At 36.8% G+C, this 19,475-nt stretch overlaps 1 pseudogene; it reads right to left on the bottom strand.

The window, feature by feature from the left end:
- LOC114074042 overlaps positions 1-19,100 on the bottom strand; it is a 121,964-nt pseudogene extending 102,864 nt beyond the window's left edge.
- Between the last annotated feature and the right edge of the window lie 375 nt (positions 19,101-19,475).

Below are 19,475 nucleotides of genomic sequence, written 5' to 3'. Positions count from 1 at the left end.
AATAGCATAAACCATAACCTACCTCCACCGAAGAATTGTGATCAAGCAATCCACTTTCCCAAAGCTGCGTTCTTCCTCTCTCTCGATCGATCGTTTCTCTCTTTTCCCTCTGTTCTTTCTATTTTTCTTATTCAAGACCCTTTTTATTTTACCCTAATTAGCATATAATTAAGTATAAAAGATGATAAAATACCCCACTATTTGTTTCAAGGTTACCTCTTTTAACCCCAAGTAATTGAATTATTAACATTAAACCACTAACTTTATAATTATAAGCAGGAATAGTCCAAAACGCCCCTTAAAACATTTAACAGAAATCCGACCCAGTCAGGGTTACGCAGCCTGTGACGGCCCGTCGTGCCTGCGACGGTCCGTCCTGCTGCTTTCGTCACAAAGTTCAGAGACTAAATTCTGTGGAAGGATTTGTGACGGTCCGTCGAGCCCTCAACGGTCCGTCCTGCCATTTCGTCGTGAAGTTCAGAGAGTCAATCTCAGTACCCAAATTTCTAAATTCTAAGTGTTGTGGAACGAGAACCCCTCGACGGTCCGTCGTGGGATCCGTCGATCAAGACAGTTATTGCCAGAATAAACTCTACTGCTCAAAACGACTAAACAGGTCGTTACAGAATTAAAGTACCAACAAAAGGGACAAAATGACAAAACTTTATCTAAAAATATTTCAAAGAAGCTTTAATTATAATGAAAATGAGAATGACATAAAAATTGCCTTAATATTTTAACATTACTATTGAAGTACAAAATGGTGCTAAAATTAATTAAATAAGCTATATAGAAAATAGAGGAACTAAAAATAGTATAAACTAACCATAATAAATTTATAATATTCAGAAATACAGCAAAAAGAAACAAAACATTAATTGTAAAAATATAACCACCGCTTGAACAAAAAAGAACAACAAACTAATGAACGAACACCAAAACACCATCATATCCAAAATGAGAAAAATTGTATGCAATCAATATGAAATAATTTGGAAGTATCAAAATCCTAAGCTAATCAACTAAAACATAAATGAAACAACATTCAAAACAAGAACATAAGAAAGCAAAAGATAAAGCTAACAGAATAAATTACATTCTTGCCGGTGTTAACCGTGTTCCAATGTGGTTGTGATTTTTGGCAGCTTCATTTCAACTACTGTACGTTGGACCTGAATTATTGACAAAGTTGGTTGTTTTCCGTCATTAAGTCTCGAAACTCGCTGGCTGTTTTTGGAGGGAATAGCTCCTTGGTTGATTCATCTACAATGAAAAATTAAATAATAAAAAATATTATGAAAAAATTTGATGGGAGTTTTGTTTGGTGACTGGTAGTTCGCTCGAAAATGAGGTTCTGGTTGTTGTTGTTTGCTGGTTTAGATGTGGTTCATTTCTGGTCTAGTTTGCCAGAAAAAGGAGAAAAACGGAGGTGGTTTGTTGGTGGTTTTGTGACTGAAAATGGTGGTTTGTGTTATGGTTTTGGTTTGAGTTCGCCGTAAAAAGGGAATTGTTTGGTCTTCTTTTCCCTGGTGGGGTTAAGGTTTTGAGGGAGAAAATGGGGTTTGCTGGTAGTCATTTGAATGGCTTGGAGGTTGTTTGGTTTTTGGCTATAGTGGTGTGAGAAAATGAATAAATAGGGTGGCGGTTTTTTACTTGGTCGTTCGTTGGAGGTTTGGAGTTACGTTTGTGCTCTGAGTTTTCCATTAATGGCAAAACTCGAGAAAGGGGGGAATGGAGTGGTGATGGGTAAGTTTTCGGCTACTGTTTCAGCGAGCTTTGGGGGATTTTTTCTTGAGCTTGGTGGTTTCTTGGTGGAGGAAGATCAGAGAGGTCATATGGTCTTGGTTGAGGTGCTAGTTGCCGCGGTGGTTGAACGGTAAGCTGCTGACTAGCGGGTTTTTGCCAGAAAATGCTCCGGCAAGGGTGGTGGCTGGGAAAGTATGAACACTAAAGAATATCTTTAATTCTTAAAAAACCTGAAAAAATTAGCCCTGAAATTTATTCACATCCTTAACCTAGTGAGTCAATTATTCTATATGTAGAAAATTGTTAAACATGACCCTAAGTTATGGGCTCGAGATTGTGGCCCAAAAATTATTGGTTGATAAAATAATGTGTACGCAAATTTTATTCGTATTTAAATGAATTTCTAGGATGTGCAAAATATCAAATTGAATATGAACCGATGTAACAAATAAAATGCATATTAAAAAACCTAATGAATGTAAATAGTGACATGTAAATATGTAATTTAAAAATTAAATGATAAAAATTCAAAATTTTTATAAATGATGATAGTTATCGATAAACTTATTTAAAGTTATAAAAATAAATTATTTTGAACTATTGAATAAATAAAATCACGAATTTGAAAATGTTATGCCAAAATTGAGTGTTAACAACTCTTATATGTTGATATTGTCACAGCATATTGTTTTAGATGAAATTTTTCTTGTGTTCAACAATTAATAAATTTTAAGACAAAATAATTTGTCATAAATTAGATGCATTATTAGTGACAAAATAATGTTTTATTGATAAATTTAAATTCGTGACTAACACTAATTAACAAATGCCGCCAATTAATTTTTTTGTGGGTAACTTTATTTGACAAAATTTTGCTACGAATTTTTATTTTAGACCAAAAGTAAATTTTGTCACTAAAAGCGATCGATTAGTGATGAATTTGATATCATAACTAATAATTTCATAGCTATATCATATTTTTTTGTAGTGAGTCCACATATTTTTTGTCTTTTCCATTGTTGACCGGAGAGTTTTCAGTAATTTTGAGTAACACCCCACAAACTAACAAGTTGAATGAGTGAGTTCTAGAGCCTTTTGTAAGATTTTTGGAATGTAGTATGAGGATTGAAGATTGTAAAGATGATTCTTGTACTTAGAGTAGGGGTGTAAGGGTTAGGGTGTCAAGGTACAATCCCCGAAGGACCACCAAACAGGTCCTTGAGGTTGGTGGTCCTTGAGGAGGACTCTTAAAAATGTCCAAAGTTGTAAAATATGGCAAGAGATACACTTGGCCACCTACGGCCAGTCGGTGGATCCACACCCCATAGGAAGGGGTCGTGGGTCAAGACATGCAAATTCATGGCAATTTCATTCTCTTACCAACACCTACAAAGGGGAAGTACGTGTTGGTCAACTGTCAATCAGTACTGGAGGTTTAAAGATGGTGCGTCAATCCACGGACCTTGGTCATGGGTCGACACTTAGCCAAATTTTTCTTTGGAGTTTTGGGGGAGGTTGCTCATGGGACCACATACAACCAACATAAGTTGTAGGCAACCCTATGGTCCGTGGGTGGCAACCATGGGTTGCACGTGCAACTTCTTTAAATTTGCATATTTTGGGTCTATTTCGGATTCCGATTTGTTACATTATCTTCCCCTTGCAAACATTCGTCCTCGAATGAAAACAAACTAGCTAAAATGGCGGTAGAAGGATGCAATCCCCAGCACTAAAATACTTAAAACTGATTTCTGACCGAACTAAGTTCATAAAACATGCAAATATGTTGAACATGCAAATACAACTAAAGCAAAATGATAGTACTACATAATTTCATGCATTAATTACTGAAAAACTAAATCAGAACTATTACCTCAAGCTGGAATACAATCGGAAGGAAAAAGAGAGGATACTTGGTCTTCATGGCTAGTCTGTTTCCCAAGTAGCTCCTTCTATGGAGTGACTCCTCTACAAAACCTTAACTGAAGCGATTTCCTTGTTATTCAACCTTCTAACCTAACTATGAATAATCTCAACTACTACATCCTCATAAGAAAGACAATCTTTCATGTCCATACTTTCTATTGACGCTACGGATGCTGGATCACCCACAAGCTTGTTCAGCAGAGAAATGCGAAATACTAGATGCACTGCTTCTAATTTTGCTAGCAACACTAACTTATAAGCCATTTAACCTATACTTTTCCACATATGTAAAGGGACTACATATTAGCGACCGAGCTTCCCTTTCTTGTAAAATCTCACCAGCCCTTTCATAGGTGACACTTTCAAGAAAACCCAATTATCAACTTTGAACTCTAGTTCCCTTCTCCTTACAATGCATAAAACTTCTAGCGACTCTAGGCTATCTTAGGTCTGTCCCTAACAAGTTGCACTTTCTCCATAGAATAATGAACTAAATCTGACCTATAAAGGATGCTTCACCTACTTCAAACCAACCAACTGTTTATCTATATCTATGCTCATACAATACCTCATAAGGGGCCATCTGAATGCTGAAAGCTATTATTGTAGGCGGATGCTGTAAGAGGAAGGTGATCATCCCAACTACCCTTGAAGTAGATCACACAAGATCTCAAGGTGTACTTTAAGGTCATAATGGTATTCTATTCCTGACTCTCCGTCTATGGATGAAATGTTGTGCTAAGATTAACCTAAGTACCATGACTTTTCTGAAATGACTTTTAGAAGTGGGAGGTAAATCTAGGACCTTTATTAGAGATGATAGAAAAGTGAAACCCATGCAACCTGACTATCTCATTACTATAAATCTTTGCGTAATCCTCCGCTGCATCTATAGTCTTGACCGCCAAAAACATATCGACGTAGTAACTCTATCAACTATCACCCAAATTGAGTTATTTTATCTGCGAGTACAAAGTAATCCTTCAACAACATCCATGTTGACACTTCCCACTTCCATGTAGGAATATTGATCTTTTGAGTCATATCCCCTGGTTCTGATGTTCTTCCTTTATTTGTTGGCAATTGGGGCACTTAGCCACAAAATCTACAATATCGCTCTTCATGCCATTCCACCAAAAGACTTCCCACAGATCAAAATACACCTTAGTAGCTACTGGATGAATAAAGTACATTGAGTTATAGCCATCAACAAGAATCTTTGTCTCAACTCGCTCAACTCAGGAACACATAATCGGCCCTGATAGCAAAGCACACCATCTCCCACTAGGGAGAAAACCTCAACTCTCTGTTGATGGACTACACCATTGAGTTCGAGCAATATAGGATCACTATCTTTATTTACCTTAACCTCTACTACCAATGAAAATTTAGATCCATTTTGAACTCTCACACAACCGTATGATATGCTCATAAGATGAACTCGTAAACGAGTAAGATTCAACTATTTATGGATGAACACATGCTGAAGACTCTTATGGTCTATGAAGAAATCCGCATGAACATCATATAAGTAGTGTCTTTTCATGAGTTGGATAGTTCTTCTCATGCACCTTTAGATGTCTAGAATCATAAGTTATAAACTTACCTTACAGCATACACAAAAAACCTAGGCCGACTCTAGATGCATCACAATAAATCACATATTCATTTGAACCCTCTGGTAGAGTCAACACAAGAGTTGTAGTCAACAAATTCTTCAGTTCTGTGAAGTTTTCCTCACAATGATCTAAAAATTGAAACCTTACCTTTTTGCTGAGTAAATGTAGTCAATGGAGAGGCTATGGATGAAAATCCTTCCACAAACAATCTACAATAACGATCTAGACGTAAGAAACTTCTGATATCTTTAGAAGAGGTAGTTCTGGGTCATTGTTTCACTTCTTCTCATTTTTGAGAATCCCCTCGGATCTCTTCGTTACATACAATGTGACCAAGGAAAGCAACAGATTACAACTAAAACTAACTTTTGCTAAACTTAGCAAATAACTAGCGACTATGAATGTTTTCAGAACAACCCTCAAATGATTCAATGTTCTTATTCATTTATAAGGTAAACAAGGATATCATCAATTAATATGATAATGAAATAGTCCAAGTACTACTTGAAAACTCTATTCGTCAAATCGATGAAAGCTACAGGGGGATTGGTTAGTCCAAATGACATAATTGTGAATTCATAATGACCATACCAAGTTCTAAAGATTGTCTTTGAAATGCCACTATCTGTGACTTTGGACTGATGATAATCCAATCTGAGGTCTATCTTTGAGAAATGACTAGTACGGATGAGTTGGTCAAACAAGTCATCAATCTTGGGGATGGGATACTTATTGTTAATGATGACCTTATTCACATGCCAATAGTAAATGCACATCGTAAGAGAACTATCTTTCTTCAGCATGAACAACACTGCTGCACCCCATGACGAAATACTAGATCTAATGAAGCCCTTATCTATAAGGTCTTTCAACTGCTATTTCAATTCCTTAAGCTCAGTTAGAACCATTATGTTAGGAGGAATAGACATAGGTTGGGTATTTGGAAGGAGATCAATCCCAAAGTTGATTTCCCTTTTTAGAGGAACTCTGGGAAGATATTCTAGAACTAATTCTGGAAACTCATTAACCATTGGAACTGACTCAAGAGTTGGGTTTTTGGAGCTTGAATCGTTAACCCCAACTCGGTAGACAACCCTTAGAGATCATTTTTTTAGACTTAAAGTATGAAATGAATCGACCTATAGGCTCTAAGCTACTACCCTTCCATTCTAAGATTGTTTCATCCGAATACTAAAAATAAACAATCTTAGTTATATAATGAACTGAGGCATAATAGGAATGCAACTAATCCATGCCTAAAATTAAATTAAAATCTACAAATTCTAACTCTACAGAATCTACTGAGGTGACTGTCTGGGTGATTTTGGTAGGAATATATTTTTATGCCCATCTAGCTATAACAAGGTTATCGACTGGAGTAGAGACTACTTAAGGTTTTGAGAGAGCTTCTGCAATAATATCAAACTTGACTGCTATATAAGGATTTACAAAGGAATAGCCCTTGGGTCTAACAAAGCATAAACATAAAGATTAAAGAATCGTAAGGAACCAGTGACTACATAATGAGAATCTTCCTAATCTTGGAAAGTCGGAAGAGCTTAAGACTGTTTTGGCATTCTCCGCATCCTGTACCAGATGACTTACCAGGATGAGTCGGAGACTTGTTTGTGTTGCTGATGTTGTGGACTAAACTCTACCATTACCACCTCCTTGACCCTGTTTAGAAGGACAATTCCTCAACATGGGACAAGAGTGACCACACCAAAAATGTCCTTTCTGTCCTACAAGGCACTCGCCTAGATGGTTCTTACAATACTAAGGGAAAGTTGGGTAGGTTTTGATACCTGAAACACATTCCTAAGACTTAGATCCTGATGCCTTACCTTTATCCTCTTGTTTAAATTTGGAGGAGGGAACACTAGCTGATGAAGGTGGTATAGTAAAAAAATTCTGTTGATCCTGCGAGTGATTTCCACCACTCGATTTATGTTGAGAATACTCTTAGTTTCCAATTCTAGCCTTCATTTTCTCGTTAGTTACCTGTTGAGCATGAGTCATGAGCATATAGATGATCATATTTTCTAGCAAAATAGCATTCCTACATTCTATTTCTACCCAGTCTGATACTCTATGTAGAAACAAATTCATCTGAGCCCTGTGATCGAAAACCATCTGAGGAGTGGAGAGTTCGGTAAAATTGAGCACATACTCTTGGACTGTGATGCTACCCTGCCTTAAACTCATGAATTCTTGAGATTTTGCCTCTCTTCGATCCTTTGGGAAAATTTTGTCCAGAGATGTTTCTCTAAAGCAGTCCTAACTAATAGGAGTCACATCTGTACTCGTGTTCTCTTTCAAATGAGTATACCAAATATGAGCGATATCATTAAGTTAGTAAGATTCTAGCTAAATCAATAATTCCAAGTTACCTACATCAGTTCGAAGACTTGTTTACCTCATCAACAAAGTTTTAAGGATCCTCACAAATCTGCTATCCTAAGAAATGTGGGGGATTCATCCTAACAAAATCTCGCACTCTAGCTGTAGCTGGCGCAACTTTATCATTTTCCAAAACTAGAGACACCTGATTGTTCTGGTTGGACACACTCTAAGCCAAAATCTTAATGGCGTTCCAGAACTCTGCATTCGAGACTTTTTGGTCTAGGACTGGATGAGTTCCGTTTGTCTTCCTTGTATTTGAATTGTTGGTGTTAGCTTTACAAATAGGCATGATTTGAAACGTAAAACGTCGAGTTATAACATAATTAGATCATACCTTACATACAATAAGTGTAATAAAAAAATGAACATTTTCACTAAAACACTTTGCTACCTCCCTCTCATTAGATGTAGTGCACACTACACACCAATGAAAAGGACTCTACCTAGTGTGGATTTTCAAAAATCCTAGAACACTTAAATCTAACATTCAGATACCAATTTTGTCATGTCTGAGCTACCCCAAGATGCAAATACGAGACCTAGGATAACAAGTGACCCCAAGCTAACCCTGCTAACATAATCATGAGCATACTAATGAAACAAAAGTGATGGGGGAAAACCCATCCTAATATTTAATGTATAAAATAATTTGAGAAGAGTTGAATAACAATTGAAATATCAAACTCAAAAATTAAGCTAAATTTAACTATATTTGAAATAAGCCTCTAAAATGACTAGAAGTGTTGGGACACGCCCCAGCTAAATCTAGAAAAATAGAAAAGTGAAGGCTAAAAGTGATAAAAATAGTCATGATTGTAGTCCTCAAAGAATGAGGACCCATTAATAATGTTGCTAAACTGAATATCGGGAATTGATAATTGTGTGATCTGAATGCAGAGGACCTGGACCTAGATCATGAGAAGATATAGTGCACAATATGCTTCAGTTCTTGAAAGGTACTAAGCCTAAGGGATAATGTAAAACTAAAAATAACATATAGCTGAACAAAACAATAAAGAAATAACATAATTTGAACATGATAAGTACATTAAAGTACTGAACATAACTGAATTGAATGCAACGACCAAGTAATAACATGTCGAGATTGAATTCTGAAACTTGGTCAATGCAATAAAGTCTGACTGAACTCTTGAAGCTACTAATAACTGACACATAACCACGTTTGTTACATGTGGAATGTGATGTATACGCCCCATCGAGAGGAACCAATGCACAATACCAAATCTGTAGAGGCATGCTGGTGTGATCACTTAAATGATGCCCACTGAGGGGACTTATAGCCTATGTGGCTCGTGGTTCTAGGACTTTATGGTGACTGATCATAATTCAACATGATATTATGCTACTCACAATAGATTAAATGAATGACATATTAAGACTATATTTATGTAATATACTGAATATCTCAAAAATGACATTCAGAATGAGAATGCAACATTATAATGTTTATAATGACACATTCAAAAACAGAGGCATGTATAGCTGAAAAAAACCGAAATATCTGGTCTAGCATGTGTAATTCAAGAACTTAAAAATTATATGAAATTATTGCAAGAAACAAAGTAGTAACATGATAATCTAATTTGGAATATTTTAATAACTAATTCATGATAATCTGCTAAAGTTCTAGAAATCCCAGGTCTAGTTATAATAAGGGAATTAAGAATCTGACTGAATTCTACGAACCTAATGAGTGAAAGTAAACCACTAGTGAAATCTCACATACTTTGTGTCGAATTCCATAGAGAAACCTGGAACTGATGAAGTCTTGTTGTGTTCTTGAAGTAGGGTCAATACTGCTCACTGTAAATTAGTACTAGAGGATAAAAAGTGGGGCATCGATCTATGGATACAGACAACAGTCTGCCACTTGACCTACGGACCGTAGGTCCGGCCGTGGTTCAACACTTATCTAAATATTTTAGGTTTCTGGGGGATATTGCAAATGTGAACCACGAACCACCAGCACATGGTGTGGGTCACCCTACTGTCCGTGGCTTGCAACTGTGAGTGGAAACCGTCAATTTTTGCTGCCTTTTTAGATCTATTATTAAAATGGCAGGTAATCTATGGGTTCTTCCCCAATAGAGCCCCCTTAGTTTTCCCTCATTTATGAAGTCGAAAACCCAATTAGCCAGAGTTTCTTTCTTTCATTGTAGGTAGGGCATTGGTATGATTCCAATCTAGTGGATAATATAAAATTATGGTTGGTTTAGCTTTGTTTAATGATATTATGATGAATATATGTGATTATTATGGTAAACCCTAGTCTAAGTTGATGAATGTAATATTTTTGGATCTATGCCATAAGAGGTGAAATTGAATGTTCAAAGGTGATCTTCCTAAATCAATGTCATGTATAGTATTTAATCAAGGTTAGGATTATATAATCATAAATTGAAGTAGACATTATTTAATAGGAAGGATGTTGACTTGTAAACATGTAATGGAAACTTTATGACCAAATATGACTAGAATCACCTACTTATGAAGAATGTGATTAAATTACCTGGAAATATAGGTATAAATATTATTGAATGCCATAAAGCTTGAGATAGGTCTTGTAGTCTTTAATGTTAGGGATTTGGGGAAAAAGTCAATATGATCTGATCTTTTTATGTATTGTTTCTCTTTTACACACTTAGACATTAATATGGTAGTAGATCCAAGGTTCTTTGACATAGAATGATTCAAGGATAACTTAATACCTAAAATGGATCAAAGCGTGTTAGACTATAATATATTGAAGTTGTAATTCATGATCCCTTCATGTGTATCTTAAGTTTGTAAAGGAAGACCATTTCATTGTATCTTAAGATTAAAGATTTATACTCTCCTATGTATAGTTTAAACTAGAATTATAATCATGCATTTTATGGTAGCTTGAGTTGGTAAGAGAAGACCATTTCATGGTAGCTTAGGATTGAGGATTTATACTCTCCTCTGGATAGCGCTTGAACTAGCATTACACGAATGCATGTCATTGTAGGTTTACTTGGTTGGAAAAGACAAATTTATGGTAGCTTTAGGATTTAGGCCATATACTCTCCTAATGGTAGCTTGGGTCTAAGACACATCCTCCATGGATATCTAACATTTGCATCTTGGTGTGCTTGTAAGGATAGTTTGAGTTAGTTGTGTAACACTTCGACAATCCAAAGCGTGTTCTAGAGCCTAACGTAATTGAAAAACTATTTAAGTTCCATTTTGATTAATATAAGTCATTTAGGATGTCTAGAAATAAAAACATCCAAGAACGTTTATAACGTCCGAAAACTAGGTGCTAGCGTGCCTTAGTCTATTTGACTAGCTATTAGAAGTCAGAAAAAGATAAATTGGTGGAAGGGTGTATAACATGTTTTTAAATTGATTCATAGTCGAAACTTCATGGTAGGACTCTAAGGAATAACCAATGGATCTTGAGGAGGACCCTTTCATTTGGGGTCAAAAGCACTGCCTAAGTAGTGTGTACCCACGAGGGGAATCGACAAGCCATGGGTTGATCGACGGGGCATCGATTCCATCCATCGACCAACACTTATCCATTTTGGCTAGGGTACATTTGGTCGACTCACAGACGGACCGTCAATCGGGGTCTCGTCTTTGAGGGCTGTTATTTTCTGAACGTTTTAATTGGTTTAAATTAATTAATTAGGTGGTTAGTTAATTATTTAGAGGCTTAGGGAGGTCTAATTAAGTAAGTTAAACCCTTATATAAATTCCTAACCTAATTAAGACTAACTTAAAACTAACATAATTCCCAAGCCCAAACTCTCTTCGTTCTCTCTTCTTTCTCTCTCTAATGAAGAACTCCATTTAATACCAACCTAGGGCTGCAAAGATTCCAGTTTCACCATCAATATTCATCAATTAGCATGATATGTGATCTCTTTCACCTTTGAGACCTCTTTCCTCAAAGGGTTCCATGAAATTGATTTCCATATTTGGGTTTTCAAGTGGGTTTCATCACATTTCGAAAATCATGTCATGAATTGATTTGTTTATGATTTATTTTGGGTATTATGAATATATTAAAATGTATTCTATCTTAATTATGAAATATCTTGATAAATTGGTATAGTTTCTAGGAAGTGACCTTTACCCATTAACCCTAGGTGATGATCTTGATATAAAGTTATATTGTATTGCTTCAATTGACTTGGTTTTTTGTTGAATTACTACTAGATGATGTTGATATACTAATCATGAATGAATTTGGGTTAATTACATTCCTTTCATTCTTGTTCTTGTGAAGTAATCTAGGCTATGAAGTATGTTGTGAATTGACCCAAGTATATTGTCTTAAGCTATGAACTAGTATTAAATTGTGATGTAGTGATTCTTTTAGCCTTGTCATCATGTTTATAATTGAATTATGAAGATTTTACATCTTAATTGGGTTGATTTAATGGTTGATGGTAAGACCTTGATAATGGGTTATGATGGAAAGTTTGTAAGCGTTATAATACCTATCCTTTACTTCAAATATGGTTAATTGTAATTAAGTAATGATGTTGTATTGGAGTACGCCGTGTATTAGGATTGATAGGGTGGTATGATGTTTAATTGAAATGTCTTGACTATGGTTTGTGAGGGGTTTTCTAGGATGTAATTTTTATAAGGATGGTGAATGATTTACCAATGTGCCTTATCATGATATGAAAATGTTAATGTGCTAACCTCTCCTATATGAATTGTAATGAAAGGAAAATACTGATGCAATTCTTATTGAGCTATGATGATGATGATTATGATGAATTTTATACAAGGGTTAGACCCTATGTCCTACAATAAGCTATGACGAATAATAAAGACATTTCAAAAAGGGACTCTAGCTTAGTCTTGAGTGAACTAGAGTGAGGAGTGTTCCTTCCCATATAGGGAAGGTAGGATCACTAATGTACTCTTGAGATTGGAGACTATAGCGCATGTAGCATAAAGAGGGTCCCCATTACATTTGCTAGTTCTTGAACTATGTTGCTCCAATAGGAATAATAGCTAGTGGATCCACGTAGTTGCTATGTTCATGTTTTGGTACTACCTTGGCAAGTAGTCCGCCTTCTTTCCGTGTAGGGTTCCATGACACCGGATTCCACATTAGCTCATGTGGTCTATGTCGGTTAAGGCAAGATGTTCCCAAAAGGTAAAATTAACTAAAGGAACAAACTCTAACTAAGATAACTTAAGGGCTTTAGCTTAGTCTAAGTAGGGGTATGTGACTCTACATATACATTCCACTAGTTAGCCTTAAGGGATGTCTTAGGAGGATGTTCTTATGTATGTATATGCTTAATAATGTAAATGATATATAAATGATAATCTTACATGTTAATGATAATATGTGATGTCCATTACTCTCATGAACGTGTAGTTGGCCTATAATGCTAAAGTATGATATTATGCATTCTTAATGTTATGTTAGGTGAGGATGGACAGTGGTTGTGGTTCTTGGTAGGTTTACTTGATTAAGTAAGCTTATGTGGCATTGCTTAATTATTGCACAACTGGACTTAAAGAGGGTCATGATTAATCTCTTGCTCTTGTTATGTTATAATGAACCCTTATTCATGCTTGTTGCTATTATGACTTGATGATAGAGTTACTTGACTATGTATTCAATTACATGATATGCATGTTGACTTGACTAGTTTTGATGTTGTTGGTCTTGTGATGTACATGCCTATGACTTAATCAATATGCTTAAGTGATTTGGTATGGTCTTGTTGAATGTGCATAATGGTTTTCAAAGTAAAGTGCATACTTAATGAAATGTCCCTTTTCTTAGCATGATTGTAAAGTATGTGTGAATATGGTCTCATACTTAGTACAAGTGATGTACTAACCCCATATCTTTCTTTTTTCCCAACATTTTAGGTTCCGGTGGTTGGAATGCTTTTGAAGACGACTTAAAGAAGTCTTGGATCTCTTATTCATCCAAGTAGGGTAGGTCCTCACTTTTTGAGGGCAATGCCACTATCTAGATAATAGAGTTGTTTCGAGTTTAAGACTTCTATATTTCTTTATTTTCCATTTAGTATAAAACATTATATAGCCCATGTGAGGCATTCTTACTTTGATGTATGGGCTATAACCAAATTTTTATACTCTTATTAGATGATTATGAGATGAGACAACTATTATTACTATGCTATGTTATATTCTATATACTATGTGCAATAAAAGTAGAAGACTAAGTAATCATCCTATACGAAGGGTCTATGTATACTCGATATATATATACTATGTGTATGTAGAGGTATCTGTAAACCTTCAATTAGAAGTAATGAAATTTTTCAAATTTCCACCAAATTTTACCTATGAATGTAATGATGTAATCTAAGAGGCTAGTCTTTATCATCAAATAGGATGATGACACCGGTTACGTCTAGGAGCTAATCCTGGATATGAAAAACTTGGTATTAGAGCATGAGGTTAAAGACTTTTGAGTCAATGTATCACTCAACCACGTTTATGTAGGTTCATATTCATAATTGTGAAGCTCCCCACACATATGAATAAGAATATCTGTGATGCTTAGGAAACTTTCACTTTCTTGGAAGCCCAATATCATTCTTCTAGAGTTTAGCTATATGTTATTTTGCATCTAATCCTCTTATTGTTATTATAGGCAATGAATACTCGAAGGAATGTGGCATGAATACTTGAAGAAAAGATTTCCAATGCCGGAGTTCCTTCCCTCGGTGATCAAGCTCCTCCTCTTGAGGAAGAAGCTAATGATGACCAAGCTCCAGTTTATCCTCCTCCTTTGATGGTTCCATAAGGGCTGCTCTTTTTCAAATGGCCCAAGCCATTACTATCCAAGCACAAGATGCCACTACTCAAGCACAAGCCATGACGACCTAAGCTAATCGGGAAGTTATACCCTGAGAAAATCAACAAGTTTCTAAAATGTCCTCTTGTTTAAGGGATTTCACTAGGATGAATCCTCCTACTTTCTATGGGTCCAAGGTTGAAGAAGACTCCCAAGAATTCATTGATAAGGTTTATAAGATCCTATATGCTATGAGTTTGTCTACAAATGAGAAGGCCGAGTTAGCCACTTACCAACTCGAAGCTGTGGACTAGACTTGGTATGTCCAATGGAGAGACAATAGGCTTTTAAGGGGTGGGCCGGTGACTTAAGAGATGTTCAAGAAGACTTTTCTTGATAGTTTCTTTCCTAGGGAGAAGAGGGAAGCCAAGGTGGTGGAGTTCATCAACCTTCGTCAAGGAGGTATGAATGTTCTTGAATACTCTTTGAAGTTCACTAAATTATTGACATATGCTCCTTCTTTTCTTTTTGATCCTGAAGATGAAATGAACCGCTTTATGACGAGAGTGTCCGATGACAATATGAACATTTCTCGTCTTATGGTTCATTCAAAACCAGTGGAAGAATAAAGGGCTAAGAGAAAGAGTAGAGATGCCAAGAGGGCAAGATCTTTTGATGGTGGTTCTTCTAAGAGTAGGCTTGATATTCAAGACAAGACTAGGTTCAAGATGAGGGTGTCTAATCAATTTCCTTCCAAGTTCCCTAAGGCTCGTGTTGATAGGGTGTCTAACCGTAATCCTAATGGAAAAGGTACTATTTCACAAACTGAGAAGGGAACTTGTGGAAAGTGTTGCAAAAAACATTATGGTAAGTGTCTTAAAGGAACGGATAATTGTTTTGGTTGTGGTAAAAGTGGGCACAAGGCTAGGGATTACCCTAATGTGAGGGTTTAGGAAAAGGGTAGTGTTCACGTTCAAGCTAGTGGTTCAAATGAGGCTCCAAAGAAGAACGTTTTTATGCTCTCCGCTCTAGGGGTGAGCAAGAGACTTCTCCCGACATGGTGACCGGTATGTTGAAAGTATTCTCTATTGATATATTCATACGCTCAAATTACACTTCCCTAAAGAAGTATAAGCGGTTGTATCAAGTAAAGAACCAAACTATTAGGTTGGGGTCGATCCCACGAGGAAAATGGTTTAGACTTAACTTCGATATGCAATTACTCCAATTATGTAAAGTCCTTTCCGAAAACTAGTAATAAAAGCGGGGGGAGGGGGGGAGGGTTTGTGAAACAAAAGTCTTGTAATATTTCCAAGTAAAACAAGTAAAATGATTAAATATTTGGCCTTTATCAAGGTGTGAGAGAAACTATGGTGTAAGTGTTCTCCATAAGTTCATAAGATGTATCCCTAGCTATAAAAATTCTTCCCTAATCTTTTGCAGGCAAAGTGATAAGTTAGGTATCTCTAAATCCTTGGTGCGGCATTTAGAGAAATTTATCTCGTACCTAGGCCTGTCTACATGTGTCTAAATTACTAACCCTTACTTTTACTTCATATTAAGCATCGTATTCGATGTATGACATAGTTATTACTTCACACCAATCAAGACTAGCCTATTAGATAGTATCCTACTAAATCTATGTTGATAATATTTTCCCATTAAGTACCTCCTTGGTCCGGCAATTAGCAATAAGGCGAGTTCTAATGCGTGCACTCGTTACTAACCGAAAGAATTATCAATACATGCAATAGCCTATTTGAGAATTATTATAAAGATAGGTTTACATTTTTAATTACCCATGGTTCCCACAACCCTTGTTGTAGATTTAGTTACCCATGGATAGAAGAACACAATTCATGGTTGATAAAAAATAAATCATGAACTTACTTGACAAATTCAAAGAAAATCCAGCAATTCAACTTGAAACCACAAAATTAACTTGAAAACCAAATCCGGAAATTTCAATTAATGCCAAAGTTGCAAAAACTAATCTCCAAGAACAAACTAAGAAACATAGTAATAGAATCCAACACCAAATACGAGCTTTTACACCCTATTTATAAAAAAACATTGTCCTAATATAAAAGGAATTCAAATAAGGAAAGTTTTCCAAAAACGTGGCTTCCATCGACGAGCCCCATAGATCATCTGTGGATGAAATTACGGACCGTCGACTACCTCCGTAATTCCAGACTTAGCATCTTTTTTACCCTTCAACTAGCATCTTCTCTGATCCAATCGATGAACCAACACACGGTCCTTCGATGCACCTACGGTCCATCAATGCCTTCCGCCGTTCCATGCTTAGCTTTTCTTCAACTTCAGCAACTGGGACATTCTCTGATAAGATCGACAATTTAATAGGACAATCTTTCGATCCTTCCGTAGCCCTACACTTGGTTAGATTTCCCAAAATTTCTCCAAATGCCTTAACTTCCAATCGGCGGTCATCATCTACGGTCCATCGATGAGACGACGGTACGTCGATGGCCTTCGTGGGTCACTTCTGCACTAAATCTCAACTACCTTCTGCGTTTTGGTTTTAAACACCTTTCCTGCAAAACAAAGATAAAAACATGTTAAAAATAATACAAAAAAGGCTCTAGACACACACCAATCTTAAGGAGAAAGCATTGAAAGTACCATGAAACCACGGTATATCAACACCCTCCACTTAAATTCGTTGTTTGTCCTCAAGCGACGCACTATGACTCAACACAACACTTTGTACCAAAGTATCATCTTTTGAGCTTTCGCAATGACATGGCTATCAATCCCAACTTGTTCGTTGCTTTGGTGCATTCTTTTACTCTTAGGATTTATGAGCTCATTCATGTGGATCAGACCATTACACAAACTCACCATGCACCGACAACTCTACTCCTTTTCCTCTCACCAAGGTACAAACTTTCCGATATTGCAACTAGTGCCCTTAATTCAAAAGATATCCTCTTTTTTCGCACAATGATCTCAACTATTAGTATAAGGATCATTATTCAACACTAACGCTAAAAACAAATTCACATTTAATTAGTACTTGTTGCCATAGGCTTGCCCTTATTTTCACTACTTAAGTTCACCACATTAGACTCTTAAGAGCACGATAGGACTTTCTTGGCTTGTAATGTAGGGTCAGGGTTAGGTATGGTACATATGGATACATATTAGTGAATTTTTTCAATCATTAACATTATGGCTAAGCGTCCACCGCTTTAATTATCTATTATTCCCTACTTTTCTTTTCATGTCATATTTGCGTTGCTTTCTCCTTTGATCTTTGTGGAAGTGACTCTTTTTCTTTCTTTTCTCTCTTTTTATTATCATGTTTTATTTTTCATTCAATTGAAAATTTTGACTGAGTCACTTCTCTTGATCACTTTTTCTTTCCTTTTACACATTACTCTTTTCATACCATTTTTTTGAGTCATCACTCATAATAGCCACCCTCAACTTATGGCTTTTCTATGAGTCGAAGTACACATTACCCAAGTTGGTTCAGGGCCAAGACGAGGTCTGTTTCTGCATTAGCCACCCTCAACTTATGCTTTTGGCCTAAGTTGAGGTGCACATGTCAAAGGAGGACCAAGGCCAACACATTATACCTAGGGAAGGTGAGTTGGTGAAGAAAAGAAAGGTCTATTATAGGCTCAACATACTTGGATCAAAAGGGATAACAATTTAATTTGGTTCACTTTACTTTAGGCTAGATGCTTGCTAATTTGAAATAAGGTCCTATGATCCTTTCCTAGTTGTCTAACACAGATTTCTTTTGCAGGACTAACAGGGAAAGTTCTAGCTAGGTACCAAGAGTGGAACAATCAAATTTTTCTCACACTCTCTTGACACCTTATTACCCTATAAGATTGTGGGAAACCTAGTTTGAGTGTTAGATTGAGGGTCATGCAGTCGGTGCATCTCTATGTCATAATTAGAGCCAACACATTCAACTTCTTTATACCTACTCATTCCAGCATTTTCTTAGAACAGGATATCGTTCCTGTTTAGCCATCAAGCTTCATATTTTACTTTCATACTTTGTACAAGTTACGACACATGCTAGTTCAACAGTAAAGTAATCAGTCTCTCGGGAAAAAATAACACATGCAAGAAAAACCCTAAGAGAGGATCGTGAGTTGGGCTACTCAGACTTCATTCTAACACTTACTTTCAATTTACCCCACCCTAAACCAAAAAAAACATGCAATCGTCCCCAATGCATAAAAAGTATAAAGACACGGTTGTAGTTGAATCAAACCTGTGGCGTATAGCGCCGACGATCAACAACCATGCCGGTCCAGTTTCCCAGAACCCACAACCTCTGTAGTAGTTACACCCTTAGTGGTGCCCACATCAATATACGCACCCTCAGTGGTGCTCCTCTCAACAGCCTCAGGTCTGGAACTAGATGCCCTACTAGCGAACTCTCGAGCCCTCATCTGACGGGTCTCCTCATCAATCAATGAGGATCTCCTCGCCGCCTCAAGATCTGTCCGCTTGTTATTTCTCACATAGGAATCCTCTCCATTAGTGGTGCGTCTGGAACGATGCCTCTTGGAACGCTCATGGGCCTTAGATGGTGCAGCAGGGGCAGTTAATAGTGCAACAAGCATTGTATCCTCCGCTAGCTCAATGGGTGCATTCTAAGTCTCAGGTACCCTCATCTCCAGGATACTATCAACATCAACACTCAAACTCTCTACAAGTCAAGTCAATGGAGGGGGATGGGTGTGCAAGAAACCGCATCTCAAACGCATCAAGGCGTTGGTAACCGTCTGAATCATCCGCTCCGTCTGCTGGGCCACCCTCCTCTCAATCCGGTCCTCAGCATATGCAATGGATTTCTACATCAAAGGCTGGATATGATGCAACAAGATGTCCATCTGGGTCTCTAACTTCTGGACCCTATCTATTGGGACCAGTGCGGTAAACGGTGGAGTAGACCAGGAGGATCTGGGTGCTCTACTAGTTCCATCTAACAACTCCCT

The sequence above is a fragment of the Solanum pennellii genome, chromosome 9 (assembly GCF_001406875.1).
Source record: "Solanum pennellii chromosome 9, SPENNV200".
NCBI lineage: Eukaryota > Viridiplantae > Streptophyta > Magnoliopsida > Solanales > Solanaceae > Solanum > Solanum pennellii.
Note: the sequence above shows the minus strand (reverse complement) of the source record. Positions and strands in the feature narration are given on the sequence as shown.